At 41.7% G+C, this 12,430-nt stretch overlaps 1 long non-coding RNA gene across 1 annotated transcript; it reads left to right on the top strand.

Annotated features, from left to right (window-relative positions):
- Window positions 1-5,644: 5,644 nt before the first annotated feature.
- LOC130171173 (uncharacterized) lies at window positions 5,645-8,372 on the top strand. Its single transcript, XR_008828094.1, has 3 exons — window positions 5,645-6,981; window positions 7,079-7,430; window positions 7,521-8,372. It is a non-coding gene; the product is annotated as an uncharacterized LOC130171173 (long non-coding RNA).
- Window positions 8,373-12,430: the final 4,058 nt, after the last annotated feature.

The raw sequence follows: 12,430 nt of genomic DNA on the forward strand, positions 1-12,430 counted from the left end.
TGGCTGATATACATTTTTCTGAAAGCCAAACATCTTTACAGTGTCTATACATTTCCATATCTTCTGTAAGCATGTAAGCATAATCTGGTTTATTTAAATATTTCTGTCTTTCTGTACACTTTGAATTTTTTTAATTGTGTGCTTTGAGACTGAGGAATACAAATAAAGATTTTTATCTCACACGTTTAAAAAAAAAATACAGACACGTGATTAAACTCTCTCGATGTGAAATGTGTCGATCCCCATGCAGCATAAAAATAAACCAATTAAACCAACAGAAGCTGACTGAGGTCTGTTTGTATTCCCTGATATTTAGCATAAGGGAAAGATACTCAGTGGATAAGCGAGGTACTCAAACTGAAGAGCTCTAAAAGGCTCATCCAGTCTTGAACCCAAAGTAGCTCTGCACTGGGCTGAAACTGATATTTATATTATATACTTAACTAAAGCTGAAAAGTGTTTCCTATAAAAAAAAAAAATACAGTGATAAAACCAACATAAAATATAAAAATCTAACGTGTGTGATTGAATAGAAATATAGCAGATTTCAGGTAAACACTCAGTGAAACCAAATCCTGCAAGGTTTTGGATGGTGGATCCAGGTGGGCGGGGCTTGGGACATGGCTGCTTTGTTGTGACATCACAAAGTTCCAGAAGTCCTGACGGTTGGTTTTAAGGCTCAGTTTATGAATACAGGCTGTGTGCATTTCTCTGTGGACTGAGCGCTTTGATAATTTCACAGTATTAATATAGAACCTAGACCTGCTTTATAATCAAACAACACATGAACATTTTATGTTTTACTTTATACTATATAGTACCTTTAAGAAAATATCTGTATCTGTATCAATAGAGGAGTGTTGGTATTTCGGGGATATAAGAATCATGTTCCCTGGATATGGTTATATATAGGTTCAGTCAAACCTGCACCATAAAAAGTCATGTGGCAGAACATACAGACAAAAATCATTTGGATTAATTTTCATATTGTAGAAAACATATAAATTTGATCAAAGGCAAAAGCTCAAGTTGTAACGAGCACATTTATCTTTGATGGACATTGGATAAACAGCTCTCACTGGAGAAAGTGAGTCTCTGTGATTCCAGTTTGTGTTATGACGTCTGTTATGATTTTGAAGAATCTGCTTCACATGCATCATCCAAAATAACTGTCATGACTGCCCCATTCACTCCTTATTCCTTGTTTTTAGTGCACTATTAAATCTGCCATTCATCTCTTTCAGTCATGTGACATTCAGTTTGACACACTACCATGTATGCAAATGTAAAGCGACAGAAATCAACGAGGAACACACTGAGAAATGAAGGAGATGGAGTCAGGATAATACAGGCATTTAGTCATGCTTGTGTCTCAGCATCAGACAGTGATGATTGTCTTATTTGTGGCTCTTCACTTCTTCTTTGTCTTATCTCCTGGAGCCTCATGCCAGTCGGAGAGAGGATGATCTTAAAGAGAGGAAAGTGTGACTTCCCAGAGGAGACGGAGGCTCGTTGTCCCAGATTAAATGTGTCAGATTATACTGGCGTCATCATCCTCCATCACAGTGGGAGTGTGCAATTACTAACACATGCAAACAGCGTGTGTCGGCTCTGTGCACACACAGCAGTGTTCCCATGGAAGCAGGAGTGAATGTTTGTTGTAGGCTGTCAGGACTGAGTACACATCATGGCAGACTGAACAGTGTTGTCCCTGCTCAAGGCAGCTGTTGATGCATTTGTCCAACATTACAACATGTTGAAAAATCCTCTGTATGACATGACCAGAGTCAGAAGGGGGGGGGGGGGGGGGGGGGGGTGAGGGTTAGTTAGCACAACCACTAACACAGTGTCAGCCAGTTACAAGCTAACAAACAATATAAACAAATAAAAAATGCTAACCATTCTGATAATTCTGCTGTCTCTGGTTCCTGACTCCTCCTCATGTGGCTGAGTCTCTCTGATGTTTCCTCCTCTAACCATCTTGATGCTCTCTGCTCTTTCACCTGTCAACCCGGAGCAAACAGGTGGTGGGCGGGGCTCAAGGCCTGATCCAGATTTATCAATCAGGAAGTAAGAGGAGATGAGCTTCCGACCCAGTTTTTGTGTGTGAAAACCATATTAACTAAATATGAATCATAGCAGAAGAGTTTAAAGCATGTCTGGAGGAACTTTAATATTTGGCTGACTGGAATGAACCCATAGAAAAGCCTTACATCATTGTAGGCTAAACATCATTGCTCATCTTGGTCATCATGGATTGGTTGTAAGTCGTCAGTCGTGGAACAGACATGCAACACGCTCTCTTGCACACCCCAAAAGACAGGCACAAATGGATGCATGGATTTGTGGATGGTCCACCAGCACACCAATGCAGCAGCATGATGGCCAGTCAGACTCTGTCTCAAGCGAGTGATTCTGCTCCTCTGCTCTTTTTTTTAGAGCTGCTCTTCAAAAAAAAAAAAAAATCTCATGAATTTATAATGTAGATTTTTATTATGTGATGATCTGAGAGGTGGGGCTTCTCAAATGCTGTATGTGGGTGTCTGCTCATCTCTCTCACTCTGTATAACTCACACTGATGTGGAGTAATTAGTAATTTTACTCACTTGACATTATTATGTATGAAACTGCCAGTCAGATTTATTTCCTTATTAACTGAAGGTGCACTCTAGATTGTTCCCAAACACTTTAACCTCTGCTTGGCTGAAATATGAACTCCACTGTTCCACCTATTTTCTCGTTCCACCTTTTTCCATGTTCATTCCTAAATTAATGATTTCTTTCTGTGTTCTCCCCCCAGTGTTAAACCGCTCTCGTCCTCTCTGTCTTGACTCACTGGTTAAATGAAGGCGTGCTGACACCATGACAACGTCAGGAGGGGGGTACAGTGTCATCAGGCAAGACGAGGATCAGATTAGGACTCTGCAACGTTCTCACTAAACACATCATTTTAATTGTATGTTTTATTAAAATGATTATTCATTGTTGCTGGTCTTTGCCTTTAAATACATATAATCATTCTACTCTTTATTTATTACCTTAAGGCCATGAGATCACTTCCTCTTTGCTCCATCCTCCCTCACAGATACAACCAAGAACACATCTGTTTTTTAGTTTTTTGTTTTTTTTGCTACTCTCTGTAATTAGCTCAGTCAGGACTGAAGCTGCTGATCTGTGATCATCATTGCCACGGCAACCTGACAGGGTCAGAGTTCACAGAGTCCCACTGTGAGCGTGTCTCGGACAGCAGCGCTCACGAGTGACCTTTGCCAGCCTGCCCTGACCCTTGGTTCGATCCTGTCTGTATGTAGAAGTGTGTCCTCGTCAGCGTGTGCGCTGACGGACCTCGCTGTGGCACGCGTTTGGCAGCTATAACGAGATGTTTTCAGAACGCACCAATGCCCCGTGGGGACACACACACACACACACACACTCACCTCATTTATATAACCATTCTCTGTGCTGTGTATTAGGACGTGCTCCAGTGAGCAGCAGGGGTCAAGAGCTCATTGGTGGCCCAGGAGCATTTCCTCCGTCATGAGCTCGCTCAGCACGTCGCTCCTCTGCTACGCCTGGAGGAACCCACCAGATAAGACCTCGCTATGTTGTCAATTCAATTACTCCCCACATTACTGCAGGGAGCATTTGTTTTCCTTATCGCAAGCAGACATGTGTTTTGAATTTGCAGAGCAGGAGGATGTAAATGTACAGACACACCTGGTTTAGTGACAAACCTCAAACAAGGTTCATTCACAATTTCAGATGGCTGCTGGAGGATTATAGAGTTTAATCTGTGGAATTATCTGTACATTTTACTACAGTATGCACAGGTTTACTTACAGACACACGGACATGTCATATTTCTACGATGACGAATAATCTGGTTTGTTTCAACCTATTTTTGGAGTTTTGTCCCCTTATTTCTACATAAACAAGTCCAGCAGGGCAAGAAACACAAGCAGTCATACAATTGCAGGTTGTAAACATATCAATAGTTCAAAGCAGATGATGTAAATGTAGTTAATTAATCCTCCGTTGAAAGAAAACTGTGTGTGTACAGGAAAGGTTAGTGTAGGAGGTTTAAGATGAAGCTTTTGCACTATGCACAACTTCAGAATAATTTTACTTTGTACTGATTGGGATGAATTAAACAAATTTTTCAAGGTTTTACATCCAGGCATTGTTTCATTTGAACTATGAAATAAAATGCTGCGTTCCCTCTTTACCTGTTGCTGGAGCAGAAGACAGGAAATCAGTCTTGTTGTGACACTGAGGTTTCTAGGTGCTTGTGTGGACACCGACTCGCTCACCGACCGTAACTGACATCCTACACTTGTAACTGTTGTTTGTCAAGAATTAGTCCCAACATGTGACTCCCCCTAAAACCACACATAATACTTTTACTGTCTGTTCATTTAGGTCAAACAGATGCATTGTGTGACAGAGCCAGGCTATCTGTTTCCTCCTGTTTCCAGTCTTTATGCTAAGATAGGCTAACCACATATTGACTACAGCTCTCTATATCGTATCGTCAAGAAATACCATAAAAATACTAAAACCAGAAATTAATAATTCAGTCTATCAACACTTTTTTTTTTACTTATTTACAGAGTTTTTGGTTTTCAGAAAATGAGAATATGAGAATCTTTTAAAACACCATCATTTTTAAAACAGACTCAGTGATTTCCTTAAACAGCTGCTCAGAGTTGTTTATAACAAACATTGCTCAGGAGGAAAATATTATGTATGTGTGTATTTGCTGGGGGATTATTTTCTGTCTCCAGCACCGGATTAATCCGTCAAATGTGTGAGTTCATGGTGGTGAAGGAATGCGTCACCCATTGAAACCCAGATAGCAAAATAAAACTTCCGGCTCAACATATTCCTGGGTCCTCGGCCCGAGTCCGGCCCTTATACGTCCATATCTGGGCAGAGTCTAACTGTCATCCTCAGGTATTGATTGACAGCTGGAAGTTTTTCTGTGTGTGCAACAAAATTGCTCCAGATGTAGAAGCATTATCAGACAATCGAGAAAAAGAGTATGTGGCCCAAGTATGGGCCGGATTTATTTTGCTTCTGACTTCACAGCTCTTCTCTATATTGCAACATACAATAGGAGTATGCGTTATTTAGTGCGACATGTAAACACACAAGGGAAATCAGGTGTCTCTGGTTTCCTCTCAGTTCGCTGTCATGTCACGCTCCATGTGGCGCACACACCACATGTCACTCTGTGTGTTTTTAATGGAATAACTTTTTTTTTATATATAGAAAAACTGGAGAAATGAAGACAGACATCAGCTCAGGGCTGGACTCCTGAGAGCAGCATCACACCAGCCCTCCTCCTCTTCCTCCTCAGATTTATGTCTGTAACGTGAGATTAGACTGGCAGGTGAATGTCTCTTCATATAACCGCTGCCTCCAGGTGACCCACTTATATTACACGAGTGAAGTATCAGGATGTATAGCTCCACTGTCACGCAGAAACTTCACACACTCTGTTAACTCAAACTCAAACTGGAGGAAAACTGATTCTCCCCACGTATGTACACATATATTTGATATTATATTTAAATATCTAGCGGTTCCTGTCTGCTCCCAGAGGCGTGAAGTTTTCTCTATACCTGCCGGTCGACGGGGGATCTCCATTTTGACGGAAAAGCAGCCGCCTTTGGAGAGCATCAGCCATGTGCGGAGTGTTGAAGTGGAAAAAAACAAGTGAAGAGGTGCTGCTTGAAATTTGCACCGACCAGCAACCACAATTTCCCTCATCACGTCCCCAGCAGTGTGGAGGACGAGCATGGAGCGTGATCTGGAGAGGAGAGTACGGTGGCCGGGAGGTGCAAAACAAGATTACAACATGTGAAACACTTTTACTAAGCTTGAGACAAATTTACATTTTGGAATTTTTACATATCATAAAACAAAATTACATTACCATAACACATTTACAAGTCCCGAAACAAATTTACATTTCAGAAAACAAATTAACAAGACACGAAACACTTTTACAAATGGCAAAACAAATTTACAAGTCCCGAAACAAATTTACAAATATCAAGCATCAACTGGAAAGGGAATGTACCAACTCCGGGGTTTAACCGGAAGTGACTGTTGTTGTCGTCGGTAGAGTTCATGGTGAGCCGCCAAGATGGACAGCGATCGAGTGATGTTTTCCCGTTTTGTGGACAACGTATGAGCCGCTTAACGCTGTTTTGTTTTTCGTGTGGTCGGTCTTTAGAGTTTTTAAATGACATGGACCAGACGGACGGACCAGATGTGCTGCAGCAGTGCATAGAATATTTTAATGAGGGACACTCGTACGCTGTAATCGTGGATATGATGTCAAGCTCACACAGTGTTCACATCAGCTTGAGGTCGCTGAAAAGCGAACTCAATGAAGCTGGGTTTTATCGTAGAAAGGATTACTCCTCTACAAACGCCGTAATCAGGGCCATCCGACCGGAACTTCGTGGACCTGGACAGCTGTTTGGCTACCGCACGATGTGGCAGGTACTCAAACAGAAGTACAATCTGCGAGTGAAGAGGGACCAAGTGATGAATCCTCGAGGGTGCGAGAGGAGAGCACGCAGAAGGGTCATCAGAAGAACATACCACTCCACGGGACTGAACTATATGTGGCACGCGGATGGTTATGATAAATTTAAGCCCTTCGGTTTGGCTCTTTCAGGGTGTATTGATGGATTTTCACGTAAAGTGCTGTGGCTCGCATGTGGATCAACAAATAATGACCCAAGTGTGATCGCTCACTATTTTCTGTCATGTGTGCGAAACCTCGGCGTCATTCCCATGAGACTGAGGACTGACTGCTGCACGGAGAACGGGACCATGGCCGCAATTCAGTGCACACCTACGCCACAACCACACTGACTACTACTCTGGAGTGTCCAGCCACATGTATGGCTCATCCACGAACAACCAGAGGATTGAGTCCTGGTGGTCCATATTCAGAAAAGGAAGGTAAGTAGCCATCATTAAGTCATTTAATTATGTGTAACCATCGATTTCATTCGTATATGCTTAAAACTATAACTTATTATTTTATCGATTTATATAGGGCTCAGTTCTGGATGGAGCTGTTTGCAGACCTTAGAGATGCTGGACACTTCAACGGGAGTCACGAGCATCAGTGCCTACTGAGATACTGCTTCGGTGATGTTGTTCAGAAGGACTTAGATGAGTGTGTGAGATGGGAGCGTGTCTATGTTCCCACAGCCCTATGTTCCCACAGCCCTGACCCTAACCCTAACCCTAATTTTCAAAAATTTCTGTGGAAAAAAAAGTTCTAAGAAATGTGGGAACATAGGGCTGACCCCTGTGAGATTGTGGAACAGTCACAGGATTCGCCCCTCCAGAACAGCATCATGTCCAGGAGGAGTACCCAATGAGCTGTACTACTTACCCCACAGGTAATACTTTGGTGATAGATTGGTGTTTGTATTTGTTTTCCTTCTATCTTAAATTTAAGTAAATGTAATTATGTCTTCTGTTTAACATAGGTTTGGTTCCAGAGACTGTGGATTTAAACTTGAACTTGCCTAACTGGATGCCTTTCCTGAGGCTCAACTGACAAGAGTTCCATGTGGGGACACAAACATGCAGGAGTACTGCATGTTTGTGTCCATGTAGCCATGGAGAACCATCATTTACAGAAGCCAGAGTACTGGCAGTCTGCAACTGAACTGTACCTAAAACTACAAGAAATTTCTCAGCTGTGAATAGACGAGAGTTTTATTGTAATGGTGGAACATGTACACAAAGTGTCTGAATTTGTCACCACGCTTCGTTGTTTCAAAGTGGGAAATAAATGAAGAAAAAATAAAGCAAAATAACAAGTATTCGAGTATTTTTCATGATTCATAAACAGACCACAGTTTGAGAACCATGGATCTAAAACAATTGTCTCTCATACCTTAATATTATAATAACCTCTTTAACAAAAGCAACTGCACATTTAGGTGCACCAATGAGAACAGCAACAAAGAACAAACAACATTTTTAGAGCCCGAGCTCTAGGGATCATTCAGTCATATGGCTTAAAAACAGCCAAACCCTGGACTATTTTGAATTCCAAAGTCCATTTTTGACTTAAACACACTGTATAAATCTAGGAGTGGCAATTTCAACAGGTTTGAACATGTATTTGCCATTGGGAATGGAGATTCGTCCAGGAACTCTATTTTTGGGGATGGTTCCAAGCCAGAAGGGGGAAGTGAAGTCAGCCCAGTTGCAAACATGAAAACATCCCCCACAGACACAGCAGCCTCGCCTCCTGCAAAGAAAAAAAAGTTCAGATATACCATTGTAATGTGTGTAATGGGTTTTACAAGTAGTTACAAAAAACAATTTGAATGGCCTCTCTGACCCAGGCACATGGACCACCTCTGAGCAGTCAGGATACAAAAGGACATATGGTCCTTCTGGCATGTCCTTGTTAAATGTTCTCATTTTCTGGACAGCTTGTTTCAGTACATCAGGTGCTTCAACCTCTGAGTCAACAAATGCTGGGAGTGTTTTCCCTCTTAGAGGTTTTAAATCAGTTCCATCAGTTCCATTTGGCACCATCAATCCAATGTTTATCTAAAAAATGTGAAAGATAAGGTTAATTTCAGGTATTAAACATAAGTAATATAAAATATTATACATACATAAGTGTTTCCCATTAGTTATGGAGAGTGTTGTGTTCCTCCATGATCTAATTTGTGTCACCATAGTTTCATAGTGAGCCAGATATTCCTATACACTCCAAATCGTTACACTGTTGTGCCCAGTTGTTTTAGCATAGCATCTCGTCTTGCATAAGAGCTGCTGTTATCCTGCCTAGGGCGTTATATGCTCTAAAATCTACGCACATATGCCTGCATCAAAGATATTATTTTTTCCTTTTAACTTAATTAAATCTGTACAATAAATCTAACATGACACAGATCCACTTCTGAGTCACCTCAAGGCAGTCGGGTATTGATAAGCTAAGTAAAGACAGTTAGTACAACCTACCTTGACGTGTTTGCGTTCTTTAGCCCGATGTTTTCCTCTCGGCTCGTAGTTAAAAGACTGAAGCTCTTTGACTTGGCGCTTCTGTACTCCAGGAAGTGCTTATATGACGGGCAAGGTTTTTCTGCTGAAATGAACAAAGCCCCGTTTCAAAATAGAAAGTTAGCAGCTGCTAACCAATAGCGCATCGTAACGTTCATTAACATACTTCAGATAGCTAGCGCTATGCTGCACTTACTTTGTTTAACATTATCCGGCTGTTGAGATGTCCCCTGTGCGTTTGGTACGTCCGTCTGGTCCATGTCATTTAAAAACTCTAAAGACCGACCACACCAAAAACAAAACCGCTTTGAGCGGCTCATGTGTTTGCCACAAAACGGGCAAAACATCGCTCGATCGCTGTCCATCTTGGCGGCTCACCATGAACTCTACCGACGACAACAACAGTCACTTCCGGTTCAATCCCAGAGTTGGTACATTCCCGGTTGATGCTTGATATTTGTAAATTTGTTTTTCGGGACTTGTAAATGTGTTTTGCCGCTTGTAAATTTGTTTTGCCGTTTTTAAAGGGTTTCGTGTCTTGTTAATTTGTTTTCTGAAATGTAAATTTGTTTGGGGACTTGTAAATGTGGTATGGTAATGTAATTTTGTTTTATGATATGTAAAAATGTTTTCCAAAATGTAAATTTGTCTCAAGCTTAGTAAAAGTGTTGTAATCTTGTTTTGCACCTCCCAGCCACCGTAGGAGAGGGTGGATGAGGTGTTAAGAGGGTGGAAGAAGAGGATGTTGGAAGAAGAGGGGAGAAGGGAAGAGTTTCTTTTTTAAACTTAACTTCACCTGATTTGTCTTTTTCTTTCTTTTTTTCTTTCCAATCTTATCTGGATTGTTTTTTCAAGTCTAGAGACTTGATTCACAAAAAAAACCCAAGATAACCACAATATCAGTAACCAGTATATCAGTAAAATTAAATTTATCTAAAGATCCACAGATACAATAGAAACCAATATATAACACAGGCAACTGGATAGATATAAAATAAGCTAAATATTTGTGGAGGCTGTTACAGCAGCACATTGATGCTTGTGGTCTTCACATGTCCACCAATCACATATGTAACATGTGAGTGTCCACATACTTTTGGTCACATAGTGTCGTACTACAAAGACGATTTCTTTCAATGTGACATGATCTTTGACACACACAAAGAGAAACGACTCCCTGACACACACACACACACACACACACACACACACAGTGCCCTTGTGCTCATTATGAGCAATTACAGACACTCTCATCATTGGTGCCTGACACCAAGTGTCATTACAAGCGTGCGTGCACTCACACACGCACACACACACACACGCACACACACACACACACCACACACACACACACACACACACACACACACACACACACAGTGCCCTTGTGCTCATTATGAGCAATTACAGACACTCTCATCATTGGTGCCTGACACCAAGTGTCATTACAAGCGTGCGTGCACTCACACACGCACACACACACACACGCACACACACACACACACACACACACACACACACACACACACACACAGGACAAAAGCTCTTATCATCTTCCTGATCTTCTTCTTTGGCTCCCTGCTGTTCTTTCATCATCATGCTTCTCACTACACAAGAAAAGGCTGAACACTAAAATGACTGGAGGTGCGATCAGGAGCGCTGCTGAATATTAAAGAGCATTTTAGTTTTCTATAAAAGTTCATTAGCTACAAAATTATTAACATAGCACAGCTCTAATGAGCATAAAACTTTTATTTGTGCAGCGCTTAATGAAGGAGTTATGATTTAAGAGCGAAACCAGAAATGTGGAGGGGAGAGGGAAGATCCAGAGAACAAGCGAGGACACAACTGTCCCGGGGAAATATTTATACATCTATTTTGATATTTGAAAGTAAACTATTCTTTTAATCAGTGTTTCTACCGCGCGCACACACACACACACGCACGCACGCACACACATACACATACATGCACACACACACATACACAGTCTTTCTTTCTCAGTGCCTCTGCCCTTGCTCAGACCTGTCAGAGCGGTTGACCTTAATTTCTGCTTCTCATCGAGAGTAAACATGAGAGGAGCGCATGGACGTCTGGAATATTTTACCGTCATGGCAGAGGGTGTTTTACATTCATGCCACATGAGTTGCGGCGTAAACACCCACTACATATGGAACACAACGATAACGGGGGATGCACTTAGAGAAAAGCAGCCAGGCTGATGCTCTTATCTCTGCACAAAGTGACGGGAAACGGCTCGAGGCGACTTGAAAAGCGTTCGGGGGCTCAGAGAGGAGAGGCATGTATACCGTATAATTAGTGTAAGGAAAACACATTTGGTATGTACACACCATCCATATTTCACAGTATTCTCCTCTTCTGATAGCACCACTCTTCACTTGAAATAACAGTAAATTAGCTGTGACACTGTGAAATCTGCCTCTATACACGTTTCCCCCGCAGCCGTAATCTGACAGGTGAAACTGCGTAAAGTTCATTAAAACTTTATGGCTGATAGAGCTGTTAGCTGCATCTGCTTTCTATAGGTTCAGCTTCCTTTTGGCAGCTTAAAGGGAGTCTGTTGTTGTGAGTGAGTCAAAGCGAAAGGGAAATGATAGAACTCTCAGTAACTCTCTCTCAGTAAAATGCATTTCACAGCAGATTAACTGCCTCCTCACACCACAGACTGATTATGAAACAACAGACCCGTGGGCACAGACATATAAAACATTCATATCATACAAAGGAGCACACCAGATGACACCAGTCACTTTGTGGTCAATTGTAGTTGTTTTGCATCTTTTTATGGATGCTTTACATCTCTTTGTGGTCATTCTCTGATCATTTTGCATCTTGTTGTGGCTGTTTTGTGTCTCTTTGTAGTGACTTGATTGACTTATCAACAAGAAATGTTAAAGTTCTTATCCAGGCATGTTTTAAGCTCTGTAAAAATTAGACAGCAGCTCTAAAAAAGAGCAGAGGGGCAGAATCACTTTAACTGGTGTGAACAGCGAGGCTGCCGCTCATATGAGACAGAGTTGGACTGGCCATCGGGCATAGTCCAGGTGGGCTGCTGCATTGGTGGGCTGATGGACCATCCAAAAATGCATGCATTAATTTGTGCCAGTCATTTGGGGTGCGCATGAGAGCCTATTGCGTGCCTGTTCAAAAATCCCTCTGAGGCTAATTTGTGATTTTAGGATATATAAATAAAAGTGATTTGGACTGACTTGTGTTTTCTTTCCTCCTCTTCCTTTCCAGAGGAAGAAGCTGCTGTGCACAAAGCATCTTTATCTTTTAGATGAATCTGGCGTCTGAAGGAAACATTTGTAACGTGAGGGTGTAAACCAGACATTTTCCCTCCTGACACTTG

Source organism: Seriola aureovittata, chromosome 6 (genome assembly GCF_021018895.1).
Source record: "Seriola aureovittata isolate HTS-2021-v1 ecotype China chromosome 6, ASM2101889v1, whole genome shotgun sequence".
In the NCBI taxonomy this organism is placed as follows: Eukaryota; Metazoa; Chordata; class Actinopteri; order Carangiformes; family Carangidae; genus Seriola; species Seriola aureovittata.